Source organism: Diadema antillarum, unplaced genomic scaffold, assembly GCF_040938485.1.
Source record: "Diadema antillarum isolate AM-2024a unplaced genomic scaffold, OU_Dant_1.0 seq00001630_RagTag, whole genome shotgun sequence".
Classification (NCBI taxonomy): domain Eukaryota; kingdom Metazoa; phylum Echinodermata; class Echinoidea; order Diadematoida; family Diadematidae; genus Diadema; species Diadema antillarum.
Window position 1 is genome coordinate 151,839 of NW_027272339.1, and position 24,187 is coordinate 176,025.

Genomic DNA, 24,187 nt, shown 5'->3' on the forward strand with positions numbered 1-24,187 from the left:
ATGAATACAGGTAATATTGTCTTAGATTTGGGAAAGTGTGGGGAAAGTTTGTGAAGGAGACTACCAAGTTTTCAATTTGTATCCATGGTATGCTGGTCTTTGCCTAATAGACTAATGTGACAAATCATGAGGGAAAAAAAAAGCATGCAATGCCTGTAAGCTCGAAGACAGAATGTCTGAAGGTGATGCATGCTTTAACACAGTACAAGCAAACTATGCCCAAGAATTCTTTACATCCTTTGGGCATATGGATGTAGCCCTGTGATGCAATTAGCACACTGGTCATGAGTTAACATATCATCAAATATCAAACACAGATGTGATATGCATACGGGCATGTACATGTAGCAAATAATTTACATCGGGTGCACACTGTGGGTGCACTCTATAAGAAAAAGAAGGAATTGTTTTTCTCAAGTCTGCTGAGGCCAGAAAGGATGAAAAATATTATTTCTTATTCTGCTTACACATTGCAGCAGCTTTGAATGTAGACTACTATTAGTATCACTCGTTGAATAATGTGAGGAATGCATACAAAAAAAAAAAGAAACAACCAAAAAATTTAAAAAAGAAATCCTTCCAGATCATGAAAAAGAAAACCACTTATTTAGGACTTTGTCAGGTAGAGGTAAAATTATCATCTTTTCTTTTCAAAGTTTGGAAGAGATACAACCATATTCATACATGTAAATATATATACCTTTCCCCATTCCCGGAAGTACATATATACACAAAGGATTGCTCAAAGGAACACCAATACATGGCAAAAATGTGATCCCATGCCACGTAGTCTTGCATTGTTGTCAGTTACAGGCAATGGATTCCATGCATCTTGCAAATATTTGCCGACAACCTTAACACGATAACGAAGAGAAGCTTTCGGCTTCTATTGGGTACTACTTCCTTCTGATACGTGTGCTCCCTGTTGCCTTGTATAGTTGTATATATAAAGAATCCTAAATGCACCAGACCTTTGTTTGTTTGTTTGTTTGTTTTGGAGGGGAGCAAGTGATTTTTTAAATTGCGCTGTGCTTTGAAACGGGAATGCCATGTGCCATGTCCGCCAACAATATGTATTGAACACAAGACAGTGCATTAGTTTTTGTGCTGGCGGACTTTAAATCCCGAGTGTGTTATCTGTTTCATAAACAAGTATTAAAGGAGAGGGCAGTGTTAAAAATGTACATAGTACCAGAGGTAGGTGTGTGTACTTTTAATAGAATATTGGGGGCAGCATTGACATTGAAGTCATTTCATCATGATATTACAACTTATGACCCCCCCCCCCCTCCTGCAAAAAAAAAAAGAGAAAGAAATAAACATGAAGATAAATCTAAAGCTGTCTTAAACAGACAGACCTCATGTCAAGAACTTGATTACAAGTTTAAAGTAAATACTGTGTACTTGATCATTTTTAGCTGAGAATCAAGTATGCTACGTGATTTGTGCAGAATTATTCTGTATGTCAGGACGTCTTGTGTATTGTGAACTTTTAGGACGTTGTTTGGTTGTTAACATGGTCCTGTTTCATAACTTGTCATTGTGTATTGCAACATTTGTTTCTTTTCTTCCTTATTTGCAGTAAACGTCAAAATGTTTGTGTGAGTCAATAGTTCTCGTAGAAAGAGAAAATTTTCCAGATATGCTGATGACAAGGAGCTGGCCTTCTAATGAAGAAATGAATAATCGTAATTGATGAATGGTAAAACTAAAACAAAAATATGTAATGCATGTGGTTTTGATCGGAGTGAACTGACTTGCAGTGTATGCTCTTTGCACAATCAGTGCTAGAAGTTGGGGGATGGTAAAAGATGAGTGTGTACATGTCAGCCTGGGGTGTACTGGTGTAGGTACATGTGAGGTAGCAGTGCATATAAACATGACTCATGTAGGGCAGTGTAAAATGGGTTACTTTGGGATTCTTGTGCTGTTTTTCCTCTTTAATCTGTTTACCCCCCCCCCCCCCACCAAAAAAAAAGAAAAGAAAAAAAGAAAAGAATATGATGGAGTTCTTGCCAAATAAGGATATCTGCACCGCAAGCGTGCATAGACTCCTATATGTTTGAGCTCATTGGGATTGCTGATTGCGACGAAAGATTTGTGCAAATCAGAGTTGTTGCTTCATCGATAAGCACCATACTTTCTGTGGGGTAGAAAGTCCATTGTGATTTTTGGATGGCACAGACTGTTGTCTTATTTGGAGAGTTTCTTGGTTTTCTTGATTGAGGGAGGATAATATGTACCCAGCATCCCAACAATCAACAGAACCTTGCCAGATATGATTTTTGGGCAACAGTCTAAGTCTACAAACACACAGATTCTCAGCATTAAAGTGGCATATAATTCATCAAGACTAGACCTTCTTAACACTCAACAAAGTAAAAGCGATGGAAAAATGAAAACACATAAAAATACTACCATTAAGAAAAAGGAGCTTTGAAGAGTCTGCTAATTGCATGTGGAACTATCAAAGATGGGATTTAAAACTTTATGGTAACCACTGTGGAGGGCTTATCAGATTAGGTTACAATACAAAGTAAACTGATGAATTAAATTCTATTCACAATAACATAGAAGCTACTGCTATTTCTAAAATTTGTCTGTGGTTTCTGCTTCACTTTTTGCTGCCTCATTGATGGAAAACTGGGAAAACCAAATTAAGACAGAAAAAAAGAAAGTGGGTCGGGGAAAAACTTAACAACACAACTGATGTCCAGTTTTATGCGTCAAATCTTTGTATTATTATCATTATAAAAGTTAAGACTCCATCAGAACTAACATTAAAATCCCCATATAAGCCGAATTGACACATAGTGCACATTTTCAAGTCATTTAGAAAATAAACCCATGTGACTTTTTGTGGGTTTTGAACAGTCATCAATGCTGAATTACAAGTTTATCATGATGCAATTTTGATGTCTGTCGCTGAAAAAAAGTCACAAATTCACAATGATTAATAGTTTTTACAGTTTATTCATATTTAAATCAATTATCATCATAATGACTAAAGAGTATGAAACAAACAAAATATCTCCATGTGCCGATATTTACAGTCGTACTGTAGACAAATTTCCTTGAACCTACAAATGTACTATGTGTATGATGTATCTCTAATCCTTTTTCACGCAATGATTTTTGCAGTACACCAAACCACACATAAGAACATCAGTCTTATTAATTAGTCAATAAAAACTCAAGAAAACTATGTGTAAAAGCTCGAGGCGATATAATCACACCCACTGTAAAAATGGTACAAATCATTCTTTTTGACAATATTGCACGTTTAAAAATTGATGGGAATTAATCAGGTCCTGTGACATTTTTCAGGTAATTTTACATTTCAAACTGAAAACATGTTACCGTGCAAGACCAGTAATTTTTGTGGTACTGAAAGTACGTTGGATGTAAATAAATGTGTATTCCAAAACTGTAATACAGTGTATGTATTTCCTTATACACGCGTTGTACATGTGTGAGACTTTCATACTCACAACCTGAACAGTAACCGGTAAAAGTGAACAATGTGCACCGTAAGTTGTATTGTTTTCGTGTGAAATAAGCAGGGGGAAAACTATTATAAAGCTCACCTTTGATGAAATGACGTTTGATCACGACATTTCTGCTTTGCTGACTAAAATTGCACTTGTGACCGTACACTATAATGGCATATTCACCTATCACCTTCCTTTCGAATAAATCACCTCTGAATAACAGTAAAAACCAATCTCACTTTTTGTCTTCAGTGGCTGTGTCTTCATTGCACTTGTGCTTGTGTGGAAGCAATATGAACAGCATTCATCGTTTGTTGTTAAAATTATAATTATTATTCATTGCCATTATCATTATTGCTACTATCATTGTCCTTATAAAAACAATGTATTTATCTTGCATGTGCATGTGTGTGTGCATGTGTGTGTGTGTGTGTGTGTGTGTGTATGTGTGTGGTATTCATAAACATGGAAGAGACCAGTACACAGTCAAGAAAAAGTCAAGTCAAGAAAAAGTATCCGAGCATAGCATTTAATTGAAAAATTTACATTTTCTAAATTCTATAATAATAACAGACATGGCAACTCCATTCTCAGAAAGACAATATTTCTTGTTTCACCTTTACGGCCCAATTCCAAATTCATGACGTGATTGCACTTCTTATTGCCAGAATTAATCTTTAAGGCATCATGACTGGCTGTAGCACCATATTAAAAGATTTTTTAGAGCTCTTAATAGATAATCTCGATACACGTACTGATCATTCACAGAATTTTGATATGTGAGCAAGAATGCACGCATCCACACACAAAGCGCAGATGGGCACAAGCCCATCTACACGTACGCCATATTCACAAAAATAAAATGTCTTGGATGTTTAAAAAAAAAAACAACAACAACACGCACTGCCAGGGGTAGACGTGAGAATTCATACCTCTGATTTTTACGTTACACATAGAAAAGCAAAGTGACAAAAATTGAACCGAATAAAAATAGATAATAGATGATATGTTGATGCCCCTATTTGATATAGGGGCCTACGGACGATTGTAATATGGGCATCATTTACCGTAGATCTCGTATCCACAACAAATAATTTTTCTGTAACATATATTTGGTCACATATTTCATGTTTGCTTGGCCATAAATTCAATACTAAAATTATGCCGCCTAGATTGGAATAACAATATCGCCGTAATTTGACTAATGCACACACACACACACAAAAAAAAACACACACACACAAGTATAATGTGGGTGCCACTGAGAACACCTGAAGACACAGTGTGAAATTACATACCTTACAAAACTCTCAAGAGAGTGAAACATTTCAGGGTAACTGCAAAGACTTCTTTTCACTCAACCATCTCATTTTTGTCACTTTGTTTTTGGGTGAGGATATTCTTGTAAATTGCCCTGTGGTAATTCTTCAATAAGTGCTTGAAAGACTCCTTGTTAAATTAATGCTCCTTTTGCAATGGAATGCAAAAACATGTCTATCAGTGATTTTGCAGATACAAAACATTGAATTTCTGATGGTATTAAATGTCAGCGTGCATCGTGTGTGGTGTTCAGTGGGCAAGACATTGTTTCAAGCTACAAGCACACCCTGGTTTTTCATACATTTCCACAATCGATGCTCATTGTGCCAATCATCAAATGAATTTTCCTCTTCCTTGACCACTGATCTTTATAGGAAATGTCTGGATATCTTATCGGCCAATCACTTTGAAGCCCCAGTGCCGCCATCTTACTGCGCACATCAATCACTCCAAAGATGCTATACTTCACCTTTATACACCTATGCAACGAGCTCACGACATCATATTTTTTAGCAATAATTCTGTTTTGAAAATGCCTGCATGTCCAAATGAGAGCATGCGTGGTAACAAGGCAGCTTGTTTACAAGAGGCAACTTCGATCGTTCGTACAGCGTGAATAGGCCAATGAGATATCCAGATATTTCCAACAGCTAGAGATCAGTGATGGTTACGTGCTCATCACACAAGGACGAGAAAGCACCACAACAGAAGCAGAAGCACAGGGAGGACCACAGCTAGCGTACCGTAGTGGGCGAACCCCGTGATGGGCACCTTGCGCACCTCTGCAGTGGCCTCTGGCCACGAGTTGGGCCCCTGGAGCCGGTACTGGGCGGGGCCGCAGGTCCCAAGAAGCAGTCTGCAGTGCCAATTGAAGAGGTAAAAGAGAGGGAAAGAAATGCACCATTATAAGGTCCCAGCAATACAAATACATGTTGACTTCTATTGATGCCTTTAGTCCGCACATAACCACTCACTAACTTACTTCATGAAAATATGCGTCATATACATTGTATTTGCAAACAATTTTATCATAATTTTTTCTGCACCCTGTTACTCCCCACCTAAAAAAAACAAAACAAGGAAAAGTAGAAATTACGCGGTGCGTAATATATGTCCCCGCCGGAAGTAGCATTTTGTAACAAAATGTGCAATATAGGTAAAAAATCAAGGTCAAAGGTCAAAGAAGTCAAAGGTCAAAATTCTGTGTAGAAGTTCTGAAGCCCTCACCTAGTGCCATCACATAAAGCAAATGGAATCGAAATTGGGTTAGAAATGGCGAAGGAGTAGCATTTCGTAGCCAATGTACAATATAGGTCAAAAATCAAGGTCAAAGGTCAAAGAAGTCAAAGGTCAAAATTCTGTGTAGAAGTTTTGAAGCCCTCAACTAGTGCCATCATATAAAGCAAACGGAATCGAAATCGGGTTAGAAATGGCGAAGGAGTAGCATTTTGTAGCAAAATGTACAATATAGGTTAAAAAATCAAGGTCAAAGGTCAAAGAAGTCAAAGGTCAAAATTCTGTGTACAAGTTTTGAAGCCCTCACCTAGTGCCATCACATAAAGCAAACGGAATCGAAATCGGGTTAGAAATGGCGAAGGAGTAGCATTTTGTAGCAAATGTACAATACAGGTCAAAAAATCAAGGTCAAAGGTCAAAGAAGTCAAAGGTCAAAATTCTGTGTAGAAGTTTTGAAGCCCTCACCTAGTGCCATCACATAAAGCAAACGGAATCGAAATCGGGTTAGAAATGGCGAAGGAGAAGCATTTTGTAGCAAATGTACAATACAGGTCAAAAATCAAGGTCAAAGGTCAAAGAAGTCAAAGGTCAGTATTCTGTGTAGAAGTTTTGAAGCCCTCACCTAGTGCCATCACATAGAGCAAACGGAATCGAAATCGGGTTAGAAATGGCGAAGGAGTAGCATTTTGTAGCAAAATGTACAATATAGGTCAAAAATCAAGGTCAAAGGTCAAAGAAGTCAAAGGTCAAAATTCTGTGTAGGAGTTTTGAAGCCCTCACCTAGTGCCATCACATAAAGCAAACGGAATCGAAATCGGGTTAGAAATGGCGAAGGAGTAGCATTTTGTAGCAAAATGTACAATATAGGTAACAAAATCAAGGTCAAAGGTCAAAGAAGTCAAAGGTCAAAATTCTGTGTACAAGTTTTGAAGCCCTCACCTAGTGCCATCACATAAAGCAAACGGAATCGAAATTGGGTTAGAAATGGCGAATGAGTAGCATTTTGTAGCAAAATGTACAATATAGGTCAAAGGTCAAGGTCAAAGGTCACGACTGAAATTCTGTGTAGAAGTTTCAAAGCTCCTATGTAGTGCTATCATATAAAGCAAACAGAATCAAAATTGGCTCATAAATGACAGAGAAGTAGCAAATTGAAGATTTTGATCACACACGGACGCACACACGGACGCACACACGGACACACGGACGGACGGACGGACACACGGACACACACACGTACGGAGCCCGTTTCATAGTCCCCTGCTCGAACTCGTTCGGCAGGGACAAAAAAACCCTCCATCATCTTTACTCATATTTCAGCTATGACATCATCCTCCCATAACATTTGAGCTGAACAACAGACACAGTTATGAGCCTTAACATTCATTTCTATGTCAAATATTTCTCTAACATTTGCACGAAAGAGAACATACACTATGATGCTGTAGTGAGTAAGTGCAGGTAGTAATACAATAGCAATGATCTGAAAAGCTACAAGTGTTTGTGCTGCACAGTAGCCTATCATATTAGACTTTCCTTTCGGACTCTTGTTCAGCACTGTACAAAGTACATACACTTGTATGTTACCATCATCTTTGCACTGTAAAAAAAACCAACAAACAAACAAAAATTGCAAGCTCAGCAGAAGGGCTCTAAGGCTTGCAGGCTTGAATAATCATACTTACACACAAAATGACGATCACATTATATGGAAAACTTTCAAAACTCTGTCAAATTATGTCACAAACCGCAGAGACTTCAACCCCAAGCACCTTCTGATCTGGAGATTCTCCTGCCTGAAACCCCTCGAAAACGGGAGACTCCAACTTGATGTGCGCGAAGCGCGAAGTCCTTTAATTGGGTCATTACAGGGTTCCATAGATGCTCTCTAATGCTATGTCAGGCTTACTTTCAACATACGATGGCACTAAGTAAGTGATAATTCAATGAATCAAATCATATATATTTTCGCTTAATAAAACCTCATTTCATATACCTTGTGCAGATGCTATACATGCATGTGTATTATGAAATTGACTGGCATCTACAAAACCATACAAGCGGGAGACACAGAGCCAGGGCGGGAGAAATTAAATCTCAAGCGGGAGAACGTGAGATTTTATGAAAATGGGTTTTCGGTGGGAGATCTCCCGTCGAAAGCGGGAGAGTTGGAGTCTCTGAAACCGGAACTCAATTTTGGGTGATGTTTCATGCTAGGGCCCCTTCTTCTGCCAGGCAAGTGATGAACTGCAAATGTATACTGGAGATGGTGCACATTAATTACCTCCAAGCTAGGGTGGGGTGTCTCCAGAGCTGGGGCTTGGCGCCGAACTTCTGGCTGACATCGTCGTTGTAGAGGATGGGATCCTTCTGGATGGTGTGCCGCTCCGACTTGAAGAACCTTTCAGCACTCTCTCTCTAGTGCCGGGAGGCAAAGAATGGAACATGTATCTTCATATCATTCATTTTACTTTACCCGAGATGGATCTTGTGTCTTGTGTAAATTGCGTTCAACTTTTTTGTGTTTTTTATCTAGTTAGTTGGCTAGTATTGCTTAGTTACTATTGTAATTAAAATTGTAACTTGGGGGCTATCCGTCTATATCAAGTTTCTGGCCACTTTGGTTTTACCTCAACCCTGGCAGTCTTGTCTTGTTGTGCTTCTTAAGCCCGCCGCACACTACACGATTTTGCCCCGATTCACCGGTCTTAAGACCTTAAGACTAGAAGTGTGACGTCACAGTCTTGCCAGTTTCCAGTCGTACGACTGGGTCTTAGCGTCAGTCGTAGAGATTTGACATGTTGAATTTCTACGACCGGTCGTAGGCTTTCAGCCATTCACAATGCAGTAAAATGCAAGCGCACGCAGCGCGCTTTGCAGTCGTAAGCATACTCGTAAGGTTCGGTCGTATAGTGTGCAGTGTCCGGTCGTACGACTGGTCTTAAGACCCAGCTTGGCTTAAGACTTTAAGACCAGTCTGATCGTGTAGTGTGCGGTGGCCTTTACTGGTTCCAACATTGAATCAGAATTTGAATGTCAACCACCATAAAAGATGAGGATTGAAATTGATGTCAGGAAGTACAAAACAATCTCATCTATGAAAGCCACATGCACAATTTTTTTTTAAATGCTTGCGCCACGAATTGTCATTGGGACATAATGTTTGAGAGATGTCCGTCTGTCCATCTGTCCGTCCACAGTTGATTTTGCAGATGATGTAACTTGAGAACCATTTGAGGTACCCAAGTGAAACTTCGCATATGTATGTATGTACAATGTACGAGTGAACGAAGGTGTACCTACAAGTAAGTATCAACTTATGGATGCACATGCTGAAGGTCAAAGGCCAAATGTCAAGTGAAAATGCTAAAATTTCATGTGTTATTCATCCAAAGTTCAGAAATGGCTCCAGGCATCGTGTGAAACTGTTGCCTCACACTGGCAATATGTACCGGTACTGTAGACCTATTGGGAGAATAATGCAACGCAGCAGAGGCATACCCGTCGCCAAAGCGAAATCTTCTAGTTTCATTTGGAGGTAGTCTTAGATCTTTACCAGCTCCCTGTCAATGTCCTCTTTCATCTCTGAGACGGGGGGAAGCTGGACCTTGTCCTTGCACAGCTCGGCAAACCACCTGGCCTGGACCTCGGACATGCTCAGCACACCGCCGGACGCCGGCTGGACAAAGCCGATGAAGGCTAGGGATTTCCCTACAGACGGAGCGAAGATGTTCTTGTAGAGCTGGAGGGTGGGGAGAAATTGGAGAGCATCATCTCACTCATCAGGAGCTCACAGACTGTCTGTAGCACACACACCTCGTTTATACCCTAATTCAGCTTTATTTATCAAAAATACAGTAACTATTTAGAATAAGAACCATAAGAAAAATATTTTCTAACTGTTATTACTATTACTACCACTCCTAATATCACTATCCCCACTACTGCTATTACTTCTTCTACTACAGTGGACTCCCATTACAACGAAGTCCTCGGGACCAACAGTTTTTTTTCGTTATATTGAAATTTCATTATAACTGATCAAATAAGCAATAAAGAGCATAGAGTGGATAATGTTGCAGCCTGAATTTTTACTTCGCTGTAACTGGAATTTCATTATAACCATGTTCTTTATAACGGGAGTGCACTGTACCACTATTACTAACACTACTGCTATTACTACTACCACAGACTATTACTAACACTTCTAATCCTCCTCCTCCTACTACTACTACTACTACTACTACTACTGCTGCTGCTGCTGCTACAACTACTACTACCACTACTACTACTACTACTACTACTATTACTACCACTACTACTACTACTACTACTACTGCTGCTGCTGCTGCTACAACTACTACTACCACTACTACTACTACTACTACTACTACTACTACTACTACCACTACTACTACTACTACTACTACTACTACTACCACTACTACTACTACTACTGCTGCTGCTGCTGCTGCTACAACTACCATTACTACTACTACTACTACCACTACTACTACTACTACTACTACTACCACTACTACTACTACTACTACCACTACTACTACTACTACTACTGCTGCTGCTGCTGCTACAACTACTACTACCACTACTACTGCTACTACTACTACTACTACTACTACTACCACTACTACTACTACTACTACTACTGCTGCTGCTGCTGCTGCTACAACTACCATTACTACTACTACTACTACTACTACTACTACTACTACTACTACTACTATTACTGTGTGTTGCTAAACATCGAGTTTCGAGTTTCGAGTTTCGAGCTTCGAGTTTCGAGTTTCGAGTATCGAGTATCGAGTTTCGAGTTTCGAGTATCGAGTTTCGAGTATCGAGTTTCGAGTTTCGAGTTTGGAATCTCAACATCAAATTTTAAGTTGCAGATTTTCCTTAATTATTAATTGTAAAGCCAGCGATAAATCGGGAGCCTGTGTCTCCTTCTTTCTCATTGAATACTTCAAGCCTTACAGCAATAGCTTTGGAATCTGCGCTATTTTGTTATTGAATTACACTTTTACAGCAATTCCATATCAAATTTGTGATTAAGTTACGTAACAAGTGTACTGTACAGCCCTTAACATATGCAAGAACAAAAAATGGAATAGGGGAATGCCATTATAACGAGATCATCGGTCCGTCTAATTTACTTCATTATGTCGAGACAATTGTATCCTGACACATGGAATACAACCATAATTGTGCATTTATTAAAATGCCCTGGTGCAAACTGGTTACATGTATAGACGGATAATATGACGCGATATTGATGAACAGAAATTAAGTATGTGACGGGGAAGTGCGGACCATAGGGAATTTACTCGCGAAAAACAAAGCAAACTGTTATTTTCTAGGCTTGTTATCAAATGTTTTAGATTTGATGATGCCGTAATGATATCGCAGACGGGACCTGCCTTTCGTTACACGATTACATAGCTGCTATACCTTGACCGCCGCGTATAAAGCACCCGACTTTAAAAAGAAAAGGAAAAGAAGAGGATAAAAGAAGATGAAAAAGAATGGTGAAACTAACAGAGCTGTATCGCGCTAACCCTCCCGAAGCCGGTTGAAAGAATACTCTTTTATTTTCGGCAGTTTGCTTATGTCTTTGGAGTGCAGGTCTTTGTCAGACAGCTTCATTTATTCTGAGTATAAAATCATTATGTTTATGATCACCCTGCTCTTCCTGCTGTTATTATTGTCAGCGAGAAAGTATTTGCAATCGAGCAAGAAAGAGGTAATTAAAATTTTTCCTCATTGTCGATTCAGGAGATTCAAGCTTGGCACAAATTCGAGTTCAAACATTGTCAGCGAATTGCTGCTTTCCTAAAATAGCAATGTGACATTTTGTGATTGAATTATAAGTATGGAGCCCTTGTCTGGTGCAACATTAAATAACATGTCTCTGTGCTGTATTATAGTTTAAATAGTCTAAACTATAATCACATTGTGTAGGATAATCAGGACATCGTGACAAAGTAAAATTGGGCACTAGACCACACATTTCTGAGCACTGTGGTCACTACTGGTCATTCAAGGACTCCTCCAAGCACACGCCTGTGTTCTGACAGGTTCCGAAGTCCAGACTGTGTGGTTGTCATGACAATGCACATGATATATCATGCAAATACCAACTTCTGGTAGGAACCTACGTCATCACCCTTCTCTCTCACTCTCTACCCCTCTCTCTCTCACCTCCCCCATGCTTTATTCACTCCCGCTCTTGGTTCCAATCTCCTTCTGTCCCTGTCTCCCCTTATTCTTTTAACGTAGACCACTTTCTCTCCCTACTCCTCTCTATTGTCTTTTCTTAGAAGATATAGGGTTATTCATTTCATGCGAAATGGACTCTTCCATCTGATGAAGCAAAGTCATGCAAGTATTAACATTATGATATTTGAAAGTAATTAGTTTAAGAAAATATTTCGTGTGTTATGTGTATGAAAGTGCTTATTACACATGCGGTAAAACCAACCAAAACGAATACGCTTCAACTGAAGACTCCACAACCGCTTAAACTGCAGTATGTCGTCCCTCTAATTTAGCAAGATGGTATGTCTACCTCATCTTGCAACATTTTGGCCCAAACTTTCTCTTCTTTTGCTCCTGCTCTTCACAGAGCAAGGATGTGTAGGGCATCCCAACTTTTTACAGTCTTCACAACTTTTGATATTTCAGGTCAACCCAACTACATTGACGTGATTTAATGGCACGACGAGTACAATGTCTGCAATAAAAACTCATTTCTTGTAATGGCTCAACTAAGGCAGAGATGTACAAAACGTAGGCTTTAATAGGAATTCCTTTGGCACAAATGAACCATATTGTACATAATGTGTGATATCTTTTATCAGTACCATTATATATACCACTATATATTTCCTTTAGAGACAGTTGCCTAGGTAATTCTTTGATCAGCAGTCATAGTAGGGAAGTTATTTAACCACTCCTTGTCAGCATGCTGTGTGTGTGAATGTCGATATTACATGCATGTAGTTTCTCTGTAGACAAAACAGTTGGGATTGTGTTGAGTGTATTAATGCGTGTCTTGTATTGTAAGTTTGTCTTTGTCATTGAATTGTAGCTTTCCTACTATAATATTGCAACATTTTGTGATTGAATTGTGAATAGATTGTCCTGATCTTTATATTGACAGCGAAAAAGGATTTGATGTCGGGCAAGAAAGACTTAACTCGAATTTTGGCCACTTTCGAGTCTAGACTCGATAATGGCAAAAGTTCGAGTTTCAACTTTGTCATTGAATTGCAGCTTTCCTACTATAACAATGCAACATTTTGTGATTGAATTGTGAATAGATTGTCTTGATCTTTATATTGGCATCGAAAACGGCTTTGATATTGGGCATGAAAGACTTGACTCGAATTTTGGCCATTTTCGAGTCTAGACTCGAAAATGGCAAAAGTTCGAGTTTCAACTTTGTCATTGAATTGCAGCTTTCCTACTATAGTATTGTAACATTTTGTGATTGAATTGTGAATTGATTGTCCTGATCCTTATATTGACAGCAAAAACGGATTTGATATCGGGCAAGAAAGACTTAACTCGAATTTTGGCCATTTTCGAGTCTAGACTCGAAAATGGCAAAAGTTCGAGTTTCAACTTTGTCATTGAATCGCAGCTTTCCTACTATAGCAATATAATATTTTTTGATTGAATTGTGAATAGATTGTCCTGATCTTTATATTGACAGCAAAAAAGGATTTGATATCGGGCAAGAAGGACTTGACTCGAATTTTGGCCATTTTCGAGTCTAGACTCGAAAATGGCAAAAGTTCGAGTTTCAACTTTGTCATTGAATTGCAGCTTTCCTACTATAACAATGCAACATTATGTGATTGAATTGTAAATAGATTGTCTTGATCTTTATATTGGCAGCAAAAACGGATTTGATATCGGGCGAGAAAGACTTGACTCGAATTTTGGCCATTTTCGAGTCTAGACTCGAAAATGGTAAAAGTTCGAGTTTCAATTATGTCAAAGAATTGCAGCTTTCCTACTATAGCAATGTAACATTTTGTGATTGAATTGTGAATAGATTGCCCTGATCTTTATATTGGCATCGAAAACGGATTTGATATCGGGCAAGAAAGACTTGACTCGACTTTTGGTCATTTTCGAGTCTAGACTCGAAAATGGCCAAAATTCGAGTCAAGTCTTTCTTGCCCGATATCAAATCCGTTTTTGCTGCCAATATAAAGATCAAGACAATCTATTCACAATTCAATCACATAATGTTGCATTGTTATAGTAGGAAAGCTGCAATTCAATGACAAAGTTGAAACTCGAACTTTTGCCATTTTCGAGTCTAGACTCGAAAATGGCCAAAATTCGAGTTAAGTCTTTCTTGCCCAATTTCAAATTCTTTTTCGCTGTCAATATAAAGATCAGGACAATCTATTCACAATTCAATCACAAAATGTTACATTGGTATAGTAGGAAAGCTGCAATTCTTTGACAAAGTTGAAACTCGAACTTTTGCCATTTTCGAGTCTAGACTCGAAAATGGCCAAAATTCGAGTCAAGTCTTTCTCGCCCGATATCAAATCCGTTTTTGCTGCCAATATAAAGATCAAGACAATCTATTTACAATTCAATCACATAATGTTGCATTGTTATAGTAGGAAAGCTGCAATTCAATGACAAAGTTGAAACTCGAACTTTTGCCATTTTCGAGTCTAGACTCGAAAATGGCCAAAATTCGAGTCAAGTCCTTCTTGCCCGATATCAAATCCTTTTTCGCTGTCAATATAAAGATCAGGACAATCTATTCACAATTCAATCAAAAAATATTATATTGCTATAGTAGGAAAGCTGCGATTCAATGACAAAGTTGAAACTCGAACTTTTGCCATTTTCGAGTCTAGACTCGAAAATGGCCAAAATTCGAGTTAAGTCTTTCTAACCCAATTTCAAATCCTTTTCCGCTGTCAATATAAAGATCAGGGCAATCTATTCACAATTCAATCACAAAATGTTATATTGCTATAGTAGGAAAGCTGCAATTCTTTGACAAAATTCTTGAAACTTGAACTTTTGCCATTTTCGAGTTTAGACTCGAAAATGGCCAAAATTCGAGTTAAGTCTTTCTTGCCCAATTTCAAATCCTTTTTCGCTGTCAATATAAAGATCAGGGCAATCTATTCACAATTCAATCACAAAATGTTACGATACTATAGTAGGAAAGCTGCAATTCAATGACAAAGTTGAAACTCGAACTTTTGCCATTTTCGAGTCTAGACTCGAAAATGGCCAAAATTCGAGTCAAGTCCTTCTTGCCCGATATCAAATCCTTTTTTGCTGTCAATATAAAGATCAGGACAATCTATTCACAATTCAATCAAAAAATATTACATTGCTATAGTAGGAAAGCTGCGATTCAATGACAAAGTTGAAACTCGTCTTTCGTCTTTCTTGCCCAATTTCAAATCCTTTTTCGCTGTCAATATAAAGATCAGGGCAATCTATTTACAATTCAATCACAAAATGTTACATTGGTATAGTAGGAAAGCTGCAATTCAATGACAAAGTTGAAACTCGAACTTTTGCCATTTTCGAGTCTAGACTCGAAAATGGCCAAAATTCGAGTCAAGTCTTTCCTGCCCAATTTCAAATCTTTTTTCGCTGAGAATATAAAGACCAGGAGAATCTATTCACAATTCAATCAAAAAATGTTCCATTGCTATAGTACGAAAGCTGCAATTCAATGACAAAGACAAACTTACAATGCAAGACAGAATTAACTTTTACACCGACTTAGCACAATCCAAACCTTTCGGTCTACAGAGAAAATACATGCGTGTAACATCAACATTCACCACACAGAATGCTGGCAAGGAGTGGTTACATAACTTCCCTACCATGACTGCTGAATTACGTAGACAACTGTCTTTAAAGGAAATGTATATCTTGCTTTAATGGTACTAATAAAAAATATCATACATCATTTACAATATGGTTCAGTTTTGCCAAAGGAATTCCTAATAAAGTCGAAATTTTGTACATCCTCTGCATTAGTTGAGCCATTACAAGACATTAATTTTATTGCAGACATTTTTCTCGCCGTGCCATTGTGTCACGTCAATGTAGCTGGGTTGACCTGAAATACCAAAAGTTGTGAAGACTGTCAAAAGTTGGGATGCTCAACACATCCTCGCACCTTGAAGAGCAGAAGCAAAAGAAGAGAAAGTTTGAGCCAAAATGATGCAACATGAGGTAGACGTACCATGTTGCTAAATTAGAGGGACGGTACACTGCAGTTTGAGGGTTTTGTGGAGTCTTCAGTTGAAGCGTATTTGGTTGGTTTTACCACAATGTAATACACTTTCATACACATAATACACGAAACATTTTCTAAAACTAATTACTTTCAAATATCATACTGTTAATACTTGCATAACTTTGCTTCATCAGATGGAAGAGTCCATTTCGCATGAAATGAATAACCCTATATCTTCTAAGAAAAGACGATAGAGAGGGGTAGGGAGAGAAAGTGGTCTAAGTTAAAAGAATAAGGGGAGACAGGGACAGAGGGAGATTGGAACCAAGAGCGGGAGTGAATAAAGCATGGGGGAGGTGAGAGAGGGAGAGAGAGAGGGAGAGAGAGAGTGAGAGAGAAGGATGATGACGCAGGTTCCTACCAGAAGTTGGTATATACTAAGTACATATATCATGTGCATTGTCATGACAACCACACAGTCTGGACTTCGGAACCTGTCAGAACACAGGCGTGTGCTTGGAGGAGTCCTTGAATGACCAGTAGTGACCACAGTGCTCAGGAATGTGTGGTCTAGTGCCCACTTTCTCTTGTCACAATGTCCTGATTATCCTACACAATGTGATTATAGTTTAGACTATTTAAACTATAACACAGTACAAAGACATGTTATTTAATGTTGCTCCAGACAAGGGCTCCACAAGGTGGGATTTCACGGAGCACGCGAACAATTTGCGAAGGACGCGAATGGCAAAATCCAGCATTCGTATTTTAGTCTGCAAAAGTTCGCCAAACGGTCGTGAGCGTTCGGAAGCGTCGTCAGTTGTTCGCGAATGTCGTTTTTACTTCGGCGAGAATTTCAAAAAAGTTTGAAATTTTTTGCGAACCTTTTCCGCACACTTGGTCGTGATTTGCTCGTGAATTGTTCTCGAAATTGTCTTGAAAGCTTCGTCATATGCGCAAGACCTTCGCAAGACACGCGCGATGTTCGCAAAATGTTCGTGAAACCCCAAACAGACTCCGAAACTTTGGAGAATGTCTCGCGTATGTTACGCGAAATCTGCGAAGTTTTTCCGATCATTTTACGACGTAATCGCAAACGGTTCGCGTACCTTTTGAGACATTCCCGCGAACGTTTAGCGCACGTTTGGGTGATGCATGACTTATACGTTTTCTGCAGATAAAAATTGTAGAATACATCTAAACATCAAAGAATTATTAACAACTATAGTAACAAAAGAAATTAAAGACTAGCAAAGATAAAGAGATGTTTGATATACAAAAAAATCGCAGAATACACTTAGAATATATCTTAACTATGTAAAATTTCATTTGAACTATAGAGATTATGTGTCGGAGGAACTGAAAAAAAAAATCAAATGCTCCTTACTATAGTGGAGATAGGTATTAAGAAAAAGAATGTAGGCAAGCACACGATAGAGAAATGAGAGAAAAAGAAAGGAGAAATAGAGGAAAGAAAAAAATTCAACTCAAGACAGCTTCCACCTCTCCTTGGGTACATTTTCTCCCATGATTATTGAAAATTTTTCGTTGTTCGCATTTCCGTCGCGTGTTCTTCGTGTACGTAACATGCTGTACTTTAGCAATGATACACACGACATTCGCACATACGTCGTGGAAACTTCGCACAAATTGCGCAAGAATAGTTTTCGGCTTCATTGTCGGAAAACATTCGGAGAAAAACTTTTCCGAATGTTGGATTTTGTCATTCGCGTCCTTCGCAAATCGTTCGCGTGCTCCGTGAAATCCCACCCATACTTATAATTCAATCACAAAATGTCACATTGGTATTTTAGGAAAGCAGCAGTTCGCTGACAAAGTTTGAACTCGAATTTGTGCCATGCTTGAATCTCCTGAATCGACAATGAGGAAAAAAAATAATTACCTCTTTCTTGCTCGATTGCAAATACTTTCTCGCTGACAATAATAACAGCAGGAAGAGCAGGGCGATCATAAAATTAATGATAATATACTCAGAATAAATGAAGCTGTCTGACAAAGACCTGAACTCCACATTTAAGCGAATTGCCGAACATAAAGAGTATTCTTCCAACCGGCTTCGGGAGGGTTAGCGCGATACAGCTCTGTTAGTTTCACCATTCTTTTTCATCTTCTTTTATCCTCTTCTTTTCCTTTTCTTTTTAAAGTCGGGTGCTTTATACGCGGCGGTCAAGGTATAGCAGCTATGTAATCGTGTTACGAAAGGCAGGTCCCGTCTGCGATATCATTACGGCATCGTCAAATCTAAAACATTTGATAACAAGCCTAGAAAATAACAGTTTGTTTTGTTTTTCGCGAGTCAACACTTCCCCGTCACATGTACTTTTTCTGTTCATCAATATCGCGTCATATTATCCGTCTATACATGTAACCAGTTTGCACCAGGGCATTTTAATAAATGCACAATTGTGGTTGTATTCCATGTGTCAGGATACAATTGTCTCGACATAATGAAGTAAATTAGTCGGACCGATGATCTCGTTATAATGACATGGGCCCTATTCTTTTTTCTTTTTTTTTTTGCTGCAAATGTTAAGGGCTGTATAGTACACTTGTTACGTAACTCAATCAGACAAATTTGATATGGAATTGCAGTAAAAGTGTAATTCAGTAACAAAATAGCGCAGATTCCAAAGCTATTGCTGTAAGGCTTGAAGTATTCAATGAGAAAGAAGGAGACACAGGCTCCCGATTTATCGCTGGCTTTTCAATTACCAATTAACGAAAATCTGCAACTTGAAATTTGAAATTGAGACTCGAAACTCGAAACTCGATACGCGATACTCGAAACTCGAAACTCGAAACTCGATACTCGAAACTCGATACTCGAAACTCGAAACTCGATACTCGAAACTCGAAACTCGATACACGATACACGATACTCGAAACTCGAAACTCGAAACTCGAAACTCGATACTCGATACTCGAAACTCGAAACTCGAAACTCGAAACTCGAAACTCGAAACTCGAAACTCGAAACTCGAAACTCGAAACTCGAAACTCGAAACTCGAAACTCGAAACTCGATGTTTAGCAACACACACTATTACTACTACTACATTGTACTTCTATCTGCTACGATTTCTACAACTACTATCACCACTATTTCTTCTTATGATGATAAAAGGACAATGTGCTATGATGTAATGTAAAGGGGACCTTTCTACATCTAAACTATCTTACACAAATCATTTTCATGCTAACTCAAGAGGCCTGGTGAAAAATTACTGAGGTTGAATTGGAATGAAAACGTGGGTGGTCTACCTTGATGGTGTTCGTTCCGACTTCCATGATCTCCTTCCTGACATCGTCGCTGAGGAAGGGGAGGTCGATGTGGTAACCCGTGCACAAAACAATGTGATCCACCTGTCAATTAATCAATCAATCGATAATTTTAAAAAAAGAGAGAGGGAGGAATCAAAAGAAAAATGATGGTATTAATTGGCTGGAAGACATAAAATCTCCAGAGCTGTATGCTGTAACATAATGCACAGTGCAGAAGTGAAAACAGACAGATGAGCAGACAAATGAATGAAAATAGGCACACGAAGGCATGCTAGGGATTTACTGTATGTACATTACGATCTTTCACACTCAGCACAAATAAATCAATTGTTAATGTACCAAATTGTAGTTCAAATTTTACTCCCAAGGTTCATGTTGTTTACAGCACATTGAGTGAACTCAAACAAACTGTCTGCAGTTTCTTCAAACTTGACACAGAATTTGAATGTTGTGAGAATCCTTTCACTAAATGTCATGATAAAGGAGCAAGGGGCTGGGCTGAGGAAGGGATTGGGGGATTGGAAGGAAAGGTGTGTGTGTGTGGGGGGGGGGGGGGGGGGTGGGTGGGTGTAGAGCATACCTCTTCCGAGGACCTATCAGTTGATACTTGTTGGTCTGCTAGGGCAATCCTTTCATACCAGAAGTCACAATAAAGAGGCAAGAGTTGGGGAGGGGGTAGAGGATTGGAAGGAAAGGGGGGGGGGGGGGAGTAGGAGAGTGGGGGGTGAAGAAGCATACCTCTACCGAAGACCCATCAGTGAAGAAGACCCTCTTCTCCTCCATCCGATCGATATTGGGGTGGATGAGGACGTTCTTCCGCTGGATGTGGTGGAAGAGAACGGGGCTAACCGTGGGCTGTGTCTGGAAGACGCGCATCTTGGGAAACAGTCCCTAAAGGGAGTAGTACCTAAAGGCACGGTCAGATATAACAAAACCCTCTTTACAGCAAGGTGATTTGAAGGTGCCAACTCTTTATTATTTCTTTGTTTTTTGCATCCTCATATAGTGTGAAACCCAATATAACTAATAGGTCCTCATTTTAACAAGATTCCCCTGCACTTTTTATAACTTCTCGGTTGGCACCACTCTACCAGGTTGATACCGTTTGTTGACTATTCCTAATCACCAGGGACAAACTATGAGGGGTCTGCGGCATTCCCTAGTTTTCTTGTGTTTCTGTGTTGGGGGAGGGGGGGATTTACAACTGATCATTGAATAGCCAACACATCTTAGAGATTTAAAGTTAATTGCTTTGCATGTGCTAATTTGGCAGATTAATGTAATTGTTTGTGTAAATTTAATGAATTTATTCAGTTTCATCTAATCCTGCTCCAATACAAGATGTGCAGAGAAATTGAGAGTAGCCAATGCGATGACAACGACATTATAATAACTTCTGTTCAAAAATTTCTTGAGACTTGATGGTTTAAAGCACAAACAAATATTTCGGGATGCAAAAGTACGTGAAAAAATCAGCAGTTCAGCTTATGCATAAGGACACATGTGCATATTGTCGGCTGAGAACCAAAAGGGCTTTATCGCATTTTTTTTTTTTTTTTTGGGGGGGGGTATTGAGTTATTGGTATCATGTTTTAGAGCTCTATCTCCTTGACATCATGGTGTCAATTTTAAATAACTTTCATTTTTAGTAAAATGTTCAGCATTAAAACCACAAGGGGTGTCAATTTACCCCATATTTGGAATGATGCTTACAAATCTACTTGCTTTTAATTAATTAACCTTTTTATTTCATGAAAGTTTCTATTCATGCTCAAATCTTAGAATGAGATGATGATATACAGTGCACTCTCGTTATAACAAACATGGTTATAACGAAATTCCGGTTACAACAAAATAAAAATTCAGGCCGCAACATTACCGACTCTTTTTTTTAATAATTTGTTCGGTTACAACGAAATTTCGACATAAGGAAAGAAAACTGCCTGTCCCAAGGACTACACTGTGTACGTTGTTGTGGGAGTCCACTATATGCATGCAAGATATCTTACAACTCTCTCTGCAGGGTTCGAAATTGGCGATGGTCCACTGGCCATTGGCCACCCGAAATCACGTCGGACTAGCTAAAAGTCATAAAATTCTGAAGTTATTAGTCCGTCTGGCTAGCCAAAATATTGCTTCAGTGTCAAAATTGATTCTAAGTAGTCCACCTGGCTAGTTAAAAAAAAAAAAGTTAAGTGCGACCCCTGCTCTGGACACTCACTGATTTGGATGTCCGTGGATAACAGAGAGAAGGAATTCCGAGATGGGGTTCATGATCTTCAAGGGCAGCCACAGGAGGAGGCGGGAGCTGTAGTGGTCAATCGGTCGGCCGAAGAGGTAGTTTGGGAACACCCAGGCACCAGAGCGAGAGCTAATGTGCACCTCCTGACATCTGAGTGTGTGTTCGTGTGGGTGTAAAAGATTACATAATGTGTTACACAGGAGGGACAGGTTTGACACCAATATCACAAGACATCTAATTACACATAGCATGTGGATACACAATCAAGTGAAGACACATGTAGTGTAAGAACAGTCAGGATCATTACACCATGACAATAATACAATGGCTGCATACAATTTTGACAGTTGTGTATCGTGCTACACTTGAGGAAGAAAGTTCACCATAACAGCACAGTGTTTATTTTATACACATACATGTAGCATGGGAGTACATTATAACACCTGACAAGGGTAGTTTAAGAATTCTAAAGGATTGTTACACCATAACAACACTTTGCTACGGTGTATAGAATTCAAAAGTTGTGCACTGTGCCATACTAAAGGAAATGTTTTGACCCTTAATTGTACTGTGCCTATTTACACAAAGCACAAGGGTACACATTATAACACCTGACATGTACAGTATAAGAATCCCTAGGATTGTTTTACACCATAACACAACACTTTGTTACAGTGTATGCTTACAAAGCACAGAGGCTGAAATACTACACCATAACAACACAGCACTTTGTTACAGTGTACGCTTAAATGTAGCCGGAGGCTGAAGTTTTACACCCTAACAACACTTAACACTTTGTTACAGTGTATGCTTATGTAACACAGAGGCTGAAATACTAACATCATGCACACAGTGTAATACTTTACTGCACCTCCAGATTCTTCCTGTGTTCAAACAAGAACATATTGCCAAAACTGGCAGATACATACAAGAGATATTTTGACACTGACACCACACATGCCATGTCTATCAACACTCTAACTACATTGTATCAATACATGTGGTACAGTACAACTGAAAAAAAAAAATGCAGAGTAAAATGGGAAAGTGTGTCACCATAAGATATAGTTGTTGTTTTTTTTTTAAATCAGGTCAAGGTTGCAATGCTTGAAACTACATAGAAGCTGTTTTCAATTCGACCCATAATTTGAACCTTATAACTTGACCAAAACAAAATTCATTCATATCTGCCAAGATTATCATTCGAGGGTAAACGAATGGGTCAAATTCACACCTCACAGTTCACAGTTGTGATTTAAACCATGACCCATGTCTAATAACAACTTCGAATTCGTTCCAACTTTGACAAGGTGTGCTAGTACAACCTAATATTAAAATGAAAAAAACAAAACAAACAAACAAACAATTGGTGGCAATTACTCTGCAGTGTTAAACAGGGTGACCCATTTTTGTCCAAAGTATTCTTTGGCCTTTAATAGGATATTACATGACCAGCTCGAAATAGCTCATTCTTTCAGATGTCTGACCTTGATTGAATTTAATCATTCCTTTGAACATAAGACAAAAGAAAAAGAAAAGATGTAGCTTTCTTTTTATTGTCTTGAAAACATTCATCCCCAGAGTCTCTATCTTGATTTGAAGTGTGTGAAAACTGAAATCTTTTGAATACACTGAGCAGTTGCGAAACAAAATACTTCTGCAAATAATACACAAAAAATGGGTACCACTTCACAAAGATCAAAATTAACATAGTGTGGGTACAAGAGTTACACCTTCCACAAAACTATTCACTAAAAGTATCTCATGTTTATATGAACAATGGATATTCCAAGTGACAAAATCCACCGTGTATGCCAGACATCTGTTTTATTCACTTTTTAAAAGATAATTAAAACATGTCCATTGTTCAGGAGTTCAAGAGCAATATAACACTGGCACTATACCTGCAAAGTTTGCTGACACTTGGCTCAACTGGGGCAGCAGCCTTTTGTACCCCACATCTAATCTCCAGATAAGACCACCGATAAGGGGTCGACAATGCTGAGTTTCAAAATCAAAACAGATGGACAGAAATGCCAAAGAGCACGTCCCACAAAGTTGACGGCCATTTAAGTGACAAGGTAAAAACATGAGGATGTCGCCAAATATTTCTTTTGCTTCTATGATCATTAACAGTGGATCTTCAGTATAGGCTGCTCTGTGATATATCCAATGATTATTATGAGTGGAAACATAGGGAACTATATGTGAGATAAATGAGAAAGAGAAAATTTTTTATTAAAAGTGAAACTATTACAAGAAATATTGTTTTAGGCCTTTGTTAAGGAGTGAGCTGTGAGTGATGCCATTGTTAATTTTGTAATATTTTGTTTAAGCT

At 38.7% G+C, this 24,187-nt stretch overlaps 1 pseudogene; it reads right to left on the bottom strand.

Moving 5' to 3' along the window:
* Positions 1-5,421: 5,421 nt before the first annotated feature.
* The window catches only part of LOC139711252 (flavin-containing monooxygenase 5-like), a 29,672-nt pseudogene continuing 10,906 nt past the window's right edge, over positions 5,422-24,187 (bottom strand).